Consider the following 12,766-nt stretch of genomic DNA (forward strand, 5'->3'; position numbering starts at 1 on the left):
GCAATTACTCAGAATAATTCTCTACATGCTGACACTTGTAATCCCCATGAGGGGATTAATTCACTGATTGGATTAAGGCTCCTATAATCAAGTCATTTCTAAACCTTCTTGCATTGTCTCACTCATGAGCTTTTGAGGGATACCTCACATCCAAACCATAACAATCCTCATCTATCTTTTTCTCTTTCTCTCTTTTGGTTTTTTGATAAAAATAGAAAATAGAATTTTATATTCCCAACTATATAACTAAAAATGAACGTGCGTATTGTTTAACAGCAGTATACTGTAAAGAGACGAGTCAAATTTGCTTTTCTAGACACAGAGAAAACCATAATAGTGAAAGGGAGAACGGATATTGAACTTGAAATCATAAGTACTGGTTTTGTGCATAAACTTTTCCATTTACTACCTATGTGAATTTGGACAACTGATTTAAAAGCTTTAAGCTTCAGTTCCAACTTCTGCAACCAAGGTCTTGCTGTCCTTTTGCAGGACTGCTGGGGGAGTGATGTGAGAATACCATGTTAGAGCTCTCTGTCAGTTTTCCAGAGTGATGCAGCCACACCCACCTCTGGGCCTCAGAAAACCCTGCCAAACTATCATGGTACTCTTTGCAGTAGACTTGGGCAGCCTCACAAAAGGAAACCTTATAAAATATTTTCTGAAGACTGCCCTGGGATGACTACCCAGCTTAGGGGTTCTAATAATCTTCTGTGAATAAGAAAATGAGGGTTCAAAGAGCGAGTGAGGTGCAAACACAGTGTTAAAACCAGGTCCAGTTGAATGCTAACCTCCTCACTTTCTGTCAGCTGTATCATCTTTCCTATTTTTTAAATTTGGAAATCAATTTAGAATTTTTTTAACTTATGAAGAAAGAGGGGTTATTTTGGCTCATGGTTCTGCTGACCATGATCAGATGATGGTCTCTTTGCTGGCAAAGTCTCAAAGTAGCCCAGGCATCACATGGCAGGTGACAGTACAAAAGTTCTTTTGCTCTTATGGATCTAATGGGGCTCAGGTAGGGAGAAATCAGTTGCACATCATCCTTACCAGAAATTCAGACTCGCAGTGACTTTGACCATCACTAGACTCTGCAGCAGGGAAAGGGGAGATTCACACAGCATCTCAAATACTTCCAGAGAAAATATGCCATGCTGACTTGAAGAAGTACATTGTGAAGAAGTTCAAACCCGTCAGGGATGGAAAAAGAGGGGAAATGGGTGCAGGTCAGTAGTAAAGACAGAATAAAAATGAAGAAAATAACAGCAGAAGTACTGAATTTAAAAAGGTATGTCTTTTCTGGGGCTGGGGTTGTAGCTCAGTAGTAGAGCACTTGCCTAGCACATGTGAGGCACTGGGTTCGAACCTCAGCACAACATAAAAATAAACAAATTAAATAAGGTATTGTGTCTATCTACAACTAAAATAAAAAAATTAAGAAAAAAAAGAGCAGATTTCTTCTAGCTCAGCTTGGGTCTCCAAGTCCTGCTTATCTTAATTCTTTTCCCACAGGTCGACTGACTTGGCAGGGTAGGAGTTTATCAGCAACCAGGGCTATTTTAAATATTGGAAGATATGGGCACATTTTAGCAAAGCTGAGAAAACAAGATGGTCACTTGAACTACCCAACTTGGACTTAGGGTAGGTGTAGCATGTGACTGGAAATTGCCAAGACTCCTGCTCTAATCAATAGAAATTTTTCCACATGCAAGACAATGATATAGCACATTTCTGAAAGGAATACAAGAGGATTTTGACATTTGTATAGAAGAAATGTACCTTGAGTATTTCTCAAATCTGGTGCCTTTTCAGGTTATGGATTTGTGAACTGAAAATCGGCAAGCTTTTCAGGATATTACAGCATATTCTAATTCAAAATCATTTGATAGTGAACATATTTTCATATATTCGTTGATCGATTGTATATCTTCTTCTGTGAAGTGTCTGATCAGTTCCTTAGCCCATTAATTGATTTGGTTTTTCTCTTTTTTAGTATTAAATTTTTTGAATTCTTTATATATTCTGGAAATTAGTGCTATATCTGATGTGTGTGTGGAACAGATTTTCTTACATTCTGTAGGCTCTCTGTTCACATTATTGATTGTTTCCTTTGCTTAGAAGAAACTTTTTAGTTTGAATCCATCCCATTTGTTGATTTTTTATTTTATTTCTTGTGCTTGAGGAGTTGTGTTAAGGAAGTCATGTCCTAAGCTGACACGATGATCTGGACCTACTTTTTCTTCTATTAGGCACAGGGTCTTTGGTCTAATTCCTAAGTTTTTGATCCACTTTGCATTTTGTGCAGGATGAGAATAGGGCTCTAATTTCAGTTTTGTTTTATGTAGATTTTCAATTTTCCCAGCACCATTTGTTGAAGAGGCAAGTGCTCTACCACTGAGTTACAACCCCAGCCCCAGAAACCTCCAATGTATGTTTTTGGAACCTTTGTATAGTATGAGGTAATTGTATTTATGTGGGTTTGTCTCTGTTTCTTCTATTGTGTACCTTTGGTCTACATGTCTATTTTGGTGCCAATGACATGCTGTTTTATAGATCTATAGTATTATAGTTTAAGATCTGGTATTGTGATGCTTCCTGCTTCACTCTTCTTGCTAAGGATTGCTTTGGCTATTCTGGGTCTCTTATTTTTCCATATGAAAAAATGTTCAACAGCTCTAGCAATTAGAGAAATGCAAATCAAAACTACTCTAAGATTTCATCTCACTCCAGTCAGAATGGCAATTATCAAGAATACAAGCAACAATAAATGTTGGTGAGGATGTGGAGGTAAAGGTACACTCATACTTTGCTGGTGGGATTGCAAATTGGTGCAACCACTCTGGAAAGCAGTATGGAGATTCCTAAGAAAACTTGGAATGGACCCACCATTTGACCCAGCTATCCCACTCCTTGGTTTATACCCAAAGGATTAAAATAAGCATACTACAGTGATACAGTCACATCAATGTTGATAGCAGCTCAATTCACAAGCTAAACTATGGAACCAACCTAGATGCCCTTCAACAGATGAATGGATAAAGAAAATGTATATATACAATATGTAATATTTCTCAGCTTTAAAGAAGAATGAAATTATGGCATTTTCAGGTAAATGAATGAAGTTGGAGAATATCATGCTAAGTGAAATAAGCCAATCCCCACAAACCAAAGGCCAAATGTTTTCTCTGGTATGTAGATGCCGATCCCTAATGGTGCCAGGGTAGGGAAGAATGGAGGAACTTTGGATTGAGCAGAGCGGAGAAGGGAGTAAGGGAAAGAGAGGGGGTATGGGGATTTAAAAGATGGTGGAATGAGATGGACATTATTACCCTATGTACATGTGTCAAACTCTGTGACTCTGCATTGTGTACCTTCAGAGAAAAGAGAAGTTGTGCTCCATTTGTGTACAATGTGTCAAAATGCATTCTACTGTCATGTCTAACTAATTTGAACAAGTTTTAATGAGGAAGAAGAATACATAATTCATAGTAGTAGAGTCCCATGAAATTAGTTTTAATTAGTAGAATTAACTTTAATTGAAAGAGAATCTTAGGAGTCATTTGAGTCAATATTTTTTGAACTAGAAATGTTTAATAAAGATATAAAGCATTCTTTGTAGTTATAAAAATTATTAGATGGATAAAAACTTCCACTTTCAGGACTTTATAAGATCTACATTGACTTTGAATTAATGAAGATAGGGAGCATCTTGCAGTAGAAAGAGTTTAAGGAAGGTAGGGCTCATCACTGCATCCTGAAGTTACTGTAATAGCTTTAGGTCATTTCTAATCTCTTTCAGGTAATTTCTCATTTGTTGTATGATGATGTTGTTAAATAAATGTGACAGGAACTATTCACTGCATCTCCAAGATGTATTGTGGTACTGTTCATTTCTCTTTATCTGTAATACTCCTAAATCATGCAAAATACATTTATCAGTTAGCTCACCATTAATACTCCTAATAGTACTAGTTCTTCTACTCCTGGCTCCCCTCAACCTGTTGATTACTCGGTAGACATAAAGGTCTTTTCCAGTCAGGCCCTTTGCATGTGCTATCCCACTAGTTTCCCTATATCCTACATGCTACAACTCTTGTTTCTGCCTTTACTTAATAGCTTAAAAACTTTCTCAAAACAGTTTTTCCTGATCTTCCCATTTGTGGCATGTTGCTCCTGGAATTTATTATTTCGGCTCATTCATTTTCCTCATCATGAACATTTTAATTTGTGATTTGTTCTTGTTTGTATGTTTGCCTCTTTGTTTTCTGTACTAGAATGTGGGTTTTGTGAAGTCAGAGACTTGCTTTGTCTTGTCTACCTTAGTATCTACCAAGCATAGTTCCTGGTACGTTGAAGGTGCTGAGGAAATACCTGTGTAATGAGTAATGGAGTTGCTTTCAAAAATGAGTCAGTTAAATGCATCTTTAAGTACACAGGTGGTGCTCAGTAAATTTTAGTATTCTTTCCCAATGCTGCCCAATCAATCTCCACCTTTTCTAGTTCATATATTTCCATGCTGAAGGTATATTAGCAGGTTTCCATCTCAAGAAAATATCATAGAAATCTAAACTAGAAGGCAAAAGTAATGAAGTTTAGGGAACAGAAGAGATTACTCTTGATGTTGACATATTTATCTTTGACTACATCTATTTGTGAATTACATATTCATATCCTTATGTGACCTTTCTACATCAAATTTAGAGATCTAAAATCAACTGACAAGCATTTGTTTCTCATTATCTCTTTCCATAGCTTATGATGTATAAATTTGTCTTGAACAATCATGTTGCAAAATTATTTGAATATTTATTTTTCCTCTTACAATTTAAAAATGATTAGAAAATGAAGATACAAAAATGCAGAAACTAGTGATAAAACATCAGGGAAAGAAAAACTACAATTAAGACAAACGCAAAAATAATTGGTTAACAGTTCCTATTGGATACATAAAAATTAAGCTGATTGGTGGTGTCTTCATTTACAGAATAAACTAACAAATTTAAAGAATTGCATGGTGCTAGAATTTACTATCAGGTGTTTTGTCTAAAATGTGAGATATAATTATAAAATTTAAATCAGTTTTAACTTTCCATGAAACAAAATCCCACTCTAAATATCCTCTCTCTTCTGTATTTGACTTCCTTACATTTTTAGTCTGGATTTTCTTGAAAGTAGTGGATTGCCAATAAAGCAATGGAAAAACCTACTCCATTACTCCAATTAGGAGTAACCTTGACCCAGAGAAGTGCAGGAATTAGTCCTACAGTTCTGATCTATTCTTCCTGATCAGTTGCCTGAATCACTTTAGAGTCTGTGTCTGCAGATAGAGGAACAAGTGTGATTTTAAAGGAATCCATCATAGTTCTGAACAAAAATTTATTCATAAATGGAGTCCAGCTTAGGGTAGGAAATATTAACTAATGGACAGCCAACAATTATAGATGTTAAGAAGAAAGAGCCTTGTGGGGTCTTCTACTTTGTGTTCCTCTTGGGGTTAATCCCTCCATAGGCAATGAATGGGCTATTTACTTCAATCTGTTTCTCTTTTAAGACCAAATAAAGTCAACCCATGGGGACCACACCCTGTACCTTCTACAACACTATGAATCAGGGCCAGAAGAATTTTGGATTCTTCTGCTTGCCTGCCCTTGTTTCTTAACTCTACCAGTTTGTGCTAGAATTTGCCTCTGGACTTTGGCACATTTACTCTTTAGATTTGGTATGTCCCAATTGCTGAAGTTGGCCACATTTTTATGGTTGCTCTGGATTTGTAGTAGGAATTTTGGAATTGTGCCTATGTTCTCAGTATCTAATCACTAACACATCTACCTGTTTCCCATCACTATCCACCACCCTAAATGCATTATTACCCTTGCTGAACTTGCCACATTTCCAGGTCTCAATAGCAACATGTGACTAGTGGTTATGATACCAGACATAACATAGAAAACTGTGATGAGCAGTTACTCTGAAGTGTCCAGACTCACTGTCTGTGTCTCCAGTGTCTCTCTCTACAGAGGTAAACCTGTCCAAATTTCGAACTGCCCAGATTGAAATGCATCAATGTCCACAATTCTCTTTAGAGCAAGTTGTTATGGTTTGATATGAGGTATCCCATAGAAGCTCCTGACAATGCAGAAATATCCAGAGGTAGAATGATTAGATTATGAGAGCTACAATCTAATCAGTCCATCCTACTTTGAATGAACTGACGAGGTGGGAATAGTTGGGAGGTGGTGCATGACTAGAGGAGATGGGTCACTGGGGGTTCCCTTGTGGGTGTGTCTTCCTTGTGGCTCTTCCCTTGCCCCACTTGACTTCCTGACCCCTCCATGAGCTGAACAGTTTTCCTCTGCTGGGCCTTTGGTGGAAAGGCCCACATGCTGCCTCATTTTGGCCACCAAAGCAATCAGCCATCTGTGGAGTGAGACCTCTGATACCATGAGCCAAAACAAACTTACCCCCTCTAAGTTGTTCTTGTCAGGTATTTTGGTTACAGTGACGAAAAGATGACTGAACACAAGTCTTGGGACAAATGTCAAGGACATTTTTTTTTTTGGGTTAATGATGCATATCATTAGTTTCCAAACTCTTTCACAGGGCTTACAAAATTCATCATGACCTTTATCATTTGCCCAACTTCATTATTCCTCTTTCCCTTGAGTTGACTTTTCTGACTACGTTACATTTCTTGATTCCAATTATAAACTTGCTATTCTTTTTGTCTGAAATCACCTTCCATTTCCTCCTTATGTCTCAAGTGTTCTCTGGAGTCTTAGGACATTATAAGAGAATATGCTTAATTCTTCTAGACAACTTAGAGATGTGGGGCTTATATAATGTTGCTTGACTTTTTATATCATTCAACATCCTAAAGTTATTTAGGACATAGGGAGAATGTCAAATTGTATTTTTTATACAGAAAAATATGAAATGCCTTAACTCTCAGGAGTAGACTTTTCCAAATCTTTTGTGTTCCTATCTGTAGAAATGGGTGTGTGTATGTATGGGTGTGTAACTCCCCCACACCAAAACCTATCCTCTACTTCCCTTTACCCACACATGAAGAGACAACAAAAGAGCTCTGTAGATAAAGCACAAACTATTATGAACCTATTCCAACATTTAATGTTAAAGCAGTATTTTACTACTAGACAGTTCCTTTGAGAAACATACTATAGTTCATCTTCTCTTATTCTTCATGTTATGTATCTAGAGGGAACATTTGAGGGGGAAACCCACCCAAAGCAAGAGTAGGATTTTCAGGAGCAGGTCACTGGCCCTTTCTTTAAGGTCACACCTGACTCCTACAGGTTAATAGCATTTTAAAAAACTAGATTTGGATTTAGCAAAGAGCGCCAAAGAATTGGGGCACCTTCCATCAAGGATATTTAGAAGCAACTAAAATGATATCTTAGGTGGGTATATCTGAATGGATATCAAGCAGGAGCTGGCACCCCACTTTCACAAGACATTCCCTTGGTTTGTCTCTCTCCATATTTGAGAAACAGAGACATAGAAAATTCTCAGAAAGTATATTTATTTTGTAACCAAACAAAATACAAAAGACCCTTTTGGACAATTTTACTAGAGACTTGAAATTTGAACCTAAATCATATGCTATAGATTGATAAGAAAATAAAAAGAAAATTGAGATTTTGTAATATATCTATAGTTGCAATCTCATCCTGAAAATGCAGTTGCTATGACAAAGATTTCACCAATTCTATTTAATAGACCCCAATTTGACCAAGATCAGAAAAATTACCTTAATTTTCAGGCAATTATACCAAAGACTCATAATCATTAAGCCAAGGAAATAGGCCCAATTGAGAAATTATTACAATTCAGAGTAAATGCCCCTGAACATTTTTTTTTCTCAGTTCTGACAAAGTCTGTTTCAGTGAAATATACTTATCTGTTTCTCTATAATTAAAAAATCTTGTACAAGAAATGAAGTACAAAAAAAAAAGAAATGAAGTATGTGAAACAATAATCAAATATACTTGCTAAACTAATGCCATATGAAGTTATACAAGAGCATCATGTCTCAGCGATTAAATTATGTCTGTCCACTTTGAACATCACAAAAAATGACTTCAAATGGGTATACATATTTATTTCAAATTATTGGTGACATGTAAAACTTACAAGTTCACGTTTGCAGAATGTGTTGGTTTTGTATGACAACAATTATTGTAGGCCCCAGTCAGTACAGTGTGGTTCAGTCTCCTTTTAAGGCATTATAGGAAAACTCTTCTGTTTCTTTGCACTCACTGTGCCTCCAGTCATGATGAAATCCTTGATAATGCTCTTGGGCACTTACACTGTGTTTTGATTATGAAGGGCAATTGTTTTAAACATTTTGTGTTTTAGATTTCCAAGCACAATCATGCATGTCATCAAAACAAAACAAACCATAGCATGTATAATTCTGCAAGTCTAGAGTATGTATACCAAGATAACCAAGTGCATGGAGTGCAAGAGTTTTTCTAAACTATATCATGTTGCTTATTTTAGTTGCAAGTATTCAACAATGCTGTAATCAATGTACAACCCATCAACTTTGTCAAGTCTTAACAAGGTAACCTGAAGCTCAACAAACTCTATTGCACAGTGAGAGTCAGAATTTGTTCATTGATGCAAAGATTAACATGAAGAGTTTTTCTAGATATATGGAGCTCCCTTTTTCTTTCAGAAGAAGAAAAGGTATTTGTTGAACAGATACTTTGGTTTAAACATCGTACTGTACATATCCACATATGATATCACATTTATTCAAACAATGACTCTGTGAATAAGAATTTTTTGATCCCCATTTTTATCAATGAAGAGATTAAACTACCTAGCAGATACTGACTTCCCCAAGAAAATGTCACTGAGGTTGAGATTTAAACAAAGGCCTGGGATCCTGCTGTTTGTCCTTTTATAATTTACAATGCTCTTTCAGGTCACTGAAACCTTCTTACATAGTTACACTGGAAATGATATAAATTTGCTCAAGGACATGCAGGGGCAAATCAACCAGTGAAAATAATGTGTAGCAGGATTAGGGAAATAAGATCTGTGACCACACATACCTGATTCCTGGAGCAAAACAATCAGGACCCCAGCCAAATGATTTGGAAGTGAGGTCTGGGTCACAGTCACATTGGAAATAGAAATGCCAAGTGGAAAGACAGATAGCAGAAATCCAGGTGTGCAAACAAGGCCAATCAGGTGGACTGCTAGAAATCATTTTAGTGTGGTGGGACCATGAACACCCAGGAATTACAAGATATACCTGATTTACAGTCACAGATTAATTCCAGGCTTCACAGATTGGCTCACTCTATGACTTATTACTGTGTAAGATGTTTTATGTGGCTAATCTCAAATAAGTCTCCCCACATCAAGCAGAAATTCTAATGATTATTTGCCATAATTTAGCACTGCAGGTTTAAGTAGTGGTAAGCAAGATATACACAGTAGTTAGCCAAACTGCCTGGGTCTGACTTCTGACTCTTACTGCTTCTGTTACCCTCTATCTGTACTTAACTCCATCTGTGAGCTATTTGCTCATTTGTAAACTGGGAGTGATAATAGTGCTCATTTTTCAAGTTAAGTATATAAAGAATTTCAAACAGTGCTTGACTCATGAAAATTGTTAGGCAAGTGTATAATAATAAAGAAAAAAACTGAGTAACTATACATTCATAAAGGAAATAAATGGTAGAATCTGGGACTTAAATCCAGAGGGTGTGAAACCAGAGCCAATGCTTCTAGCTCAGATCATATAGAGTGTGAGTTTCCAATGGGTACCATTAGATAGACGTATCTGGCTTTGCAGGTGAGAGATCTTGGAAACTTCATCTGCTAAGGGACCAGGAAAAGCTAATGAAAACATTATTCCAAGATTCTTTCTTTTGTCTCTTCTCCCAGACTGGCCACCGTCTCTATGGAAATTATGACATACAGGAAATTTATTTCAGAATCTGCTTTTCATAAAACCCTTTCCAGTGTTTGATGAACAGTTGAAATCTTTAACTTTGCATTACTGAATCTACCTGTGTCTTAATTCAATAGTAGCATTTTCTCGCTTCTGATGAATTAACAATCATGGACTAGTCTGAGATTTTAAGTCAAAATCTTAATTCATCCTATTGAATTGGCCTATACTAATAATAATTTCTGCATAGTGAGAAGAATGTTTTACACATATATCATGAAGTGGGATTTTCAAAGAGCCATTACATGTTTTCTTGGAAGTTTTCTTCCATAAACTAGGTTTTTTAAAAGATAAAGATTTTGTTTGTTGTTAATAAGGAACTGCTTCTTTATGCACTCTGCCACTGAGCTACAGCCCCAGCCCCAGCTATGGGTTCTTGATTGGCAAGAATAGTATATCTGAGTTAAATGTGAAGATTTAATTAGACAAAATTAACACACTTTATCCTTATAATAAAGTATACTTGTAAGTATAATAAGTACTAAAAAACAACTGGTTTTAAAGTTAATATTTCTAAGTTATCTTCATTGTTAGGAAGATTTTAATATTCATCAGTATGCTCTTCACAGTTAGTAGTTTTATATATGTTATCTCCAGGAAACCATGATTAGATGCATGTCTCTCACAGCACTGCACTAAGTTGATGGATAAGAGAGTCAGAAGATAGGATGACCTATTGGATACTGTTGTGCTGGTGCAGATGGAAAGTTCTCATTACAATGGAGCTAGTAAACTTGAGAAGGGAAATCTCTGAGGATAGCATTTGGGATGCAAATCTTGTAACTGGTTGACTAGTTTTCAAAATTGATTTATTTGTTTCCACAGTCTGAATCTTCAATGGAAGTGACTATTCATTCGCTTCCTTAACTCCTGATAATATGTTTGCAAATTTGTAAGAAATAGATAAATGTTCTTTAGAATGAATTAATTTCTTCTCCACAACTTGCAGCTTACCAGTGAGTAGAGAGTGTTCCTTTTGGCAAAGAATACCTAGGACTCAAAAACATTTACATCTATGCTCTCTGAACAAAAAATGGTAAGAGTACTGGTGTGGTAGACTATTCTGAAAAAGAGGTAAAACTGTAAAAAAAAAAAAAAATCCAAAAATGGCACAAGAGGCAGCATTTGTCTTTCTCATTCACTATCAGCATATATTCCTTCATCATCTAGTATATTTCAGATATATTGCTAGGCATTATATTTAGTGCTAAGTGTGCATAATTAAATTTTGCCAATTCAAAGACATTCAAAGAAATGCTATGCATGTTTACCTGGAGTTTGGGGTTGCAAATAACAACAAAAACAACTCGAAACAGTTTTAAATAATGAAATTTACTTTATTTTTAATCAAATTAGTCTGTTAGTTGACACATAGAAACACGTTATTTTACACATCAACAGGGTACCACTTGATGCGTTAATATGTGTATGCATTGTGCAATGTTTAAATGAGGTTAAACATATCTATTATGAAATAACCTAAGCATCCAGGGCTCAATACTCAAATGATGCATGAAGAATCCAGGTGCTTCTGTTCTTTGCTCTACCTTCTTCTGAACTGGTTTCATTCTTAGGAAGGTACTCTTTTCATGGTGGCAAGGTAGCTCCAGGCTGTCATCTTTGCTCTTGAAGCAATTTCAGTGGGAAAAAATAAGAAGTTCAACTCCTTACAATTTCTCAATAGTTCCAGAAAATACTGCTGATTTAGGCATTGGTTCAGTTTGATTCATAAATCCCTTCCTGAACTAATTGCTCTGCCCTAGTGTTGGTCTTAATGTATCTCATGGAATAATGTGGCTTCAAAAAGGATGATGAAGTGTTATCACAATCAAAGGAGAATAAATTGAGTGATCAAAAATGAAGATATCAACTATACCTGGTTGACTTAAGCAAGGGCCCTTTTTATTGTAAGTAACAGAAATCATTTTAAACTAGCTTAAACTAAGCCAGGGTTTGTTATGAGAATCTCATGGAACCCCAAAGCAGGGAATGCAATAGGTTTCAAAGGAACCGAAATGAGGAAATAAAAATTAATTAATGCTACAGTTTCCTCTCTCCCTTTCTCTCATCACATATCAACATTGGTCTTTGTTTTTAACTGCACTTTTTCAGTGTTTAGGTATGTCTCATTTTAGTCAAATGCCTTTGCTTCTTCATGCATATAATTGCCCATAATTCCTGAGTTTATTGCCTCTGTTTCAAACATTCAGAGATTGAAATGAGCTTCTCTTACTCTTTATTCAGAATCTGTGAAATTAAACCTTATTATTCAAACTTGGATCTGATGACCACTCTCATTCAACCAAGTGTGTCATAGAGCCAGGTTTAAACCACACAGAAGTATGGAGAGGGAGTCTGACAGCATACTCACACCTCGTTCCTACTATTCTTGGAAAAAAAGCAGGCTATTGTAACAGACAAAATACCAGAAACAGTCTCATATATTCACCCAAACCACTTTGCTGAAAGATTTTGCTTTTGCTATCAAGCCCATCTTTATCATTGGAAATTGAGTAAATATGCAAAAGAAAATAAGCTACAACTCTATGAGCTGTTCATAAGATATAAAAAAATGTCAAGGCTGAGACTCTAAAAATAAAATCCTGCATTAAAATCAGGACTGCATGTTTGACGCCCAGGCCAGATATGTGAGAAGTCTAGGCAAGAAGAGGAAACAATCAACCAGTCATGTACTTGCTGATAAACTGTAACTTGTGGAGAAGAAACTAATTTATTCCAACGAACATTTATTGATTTTTTTTACTAATTTGCAAACAT

Source organism: Sciurus carolinensis, chromosome 1, assembly GCF_902686445.1.
Source record: "Sciurus carolinensis chromosome 1, mSciCar1.2, whole genome shotgun sequence".
NCBI classification, from domain to species: domain Eukaryota; kingdom Metazoa; phylum Chordata; class Mammalia; order Rodentia; family Sciuridae; genus Sciurus; species Sciurus carolinensis.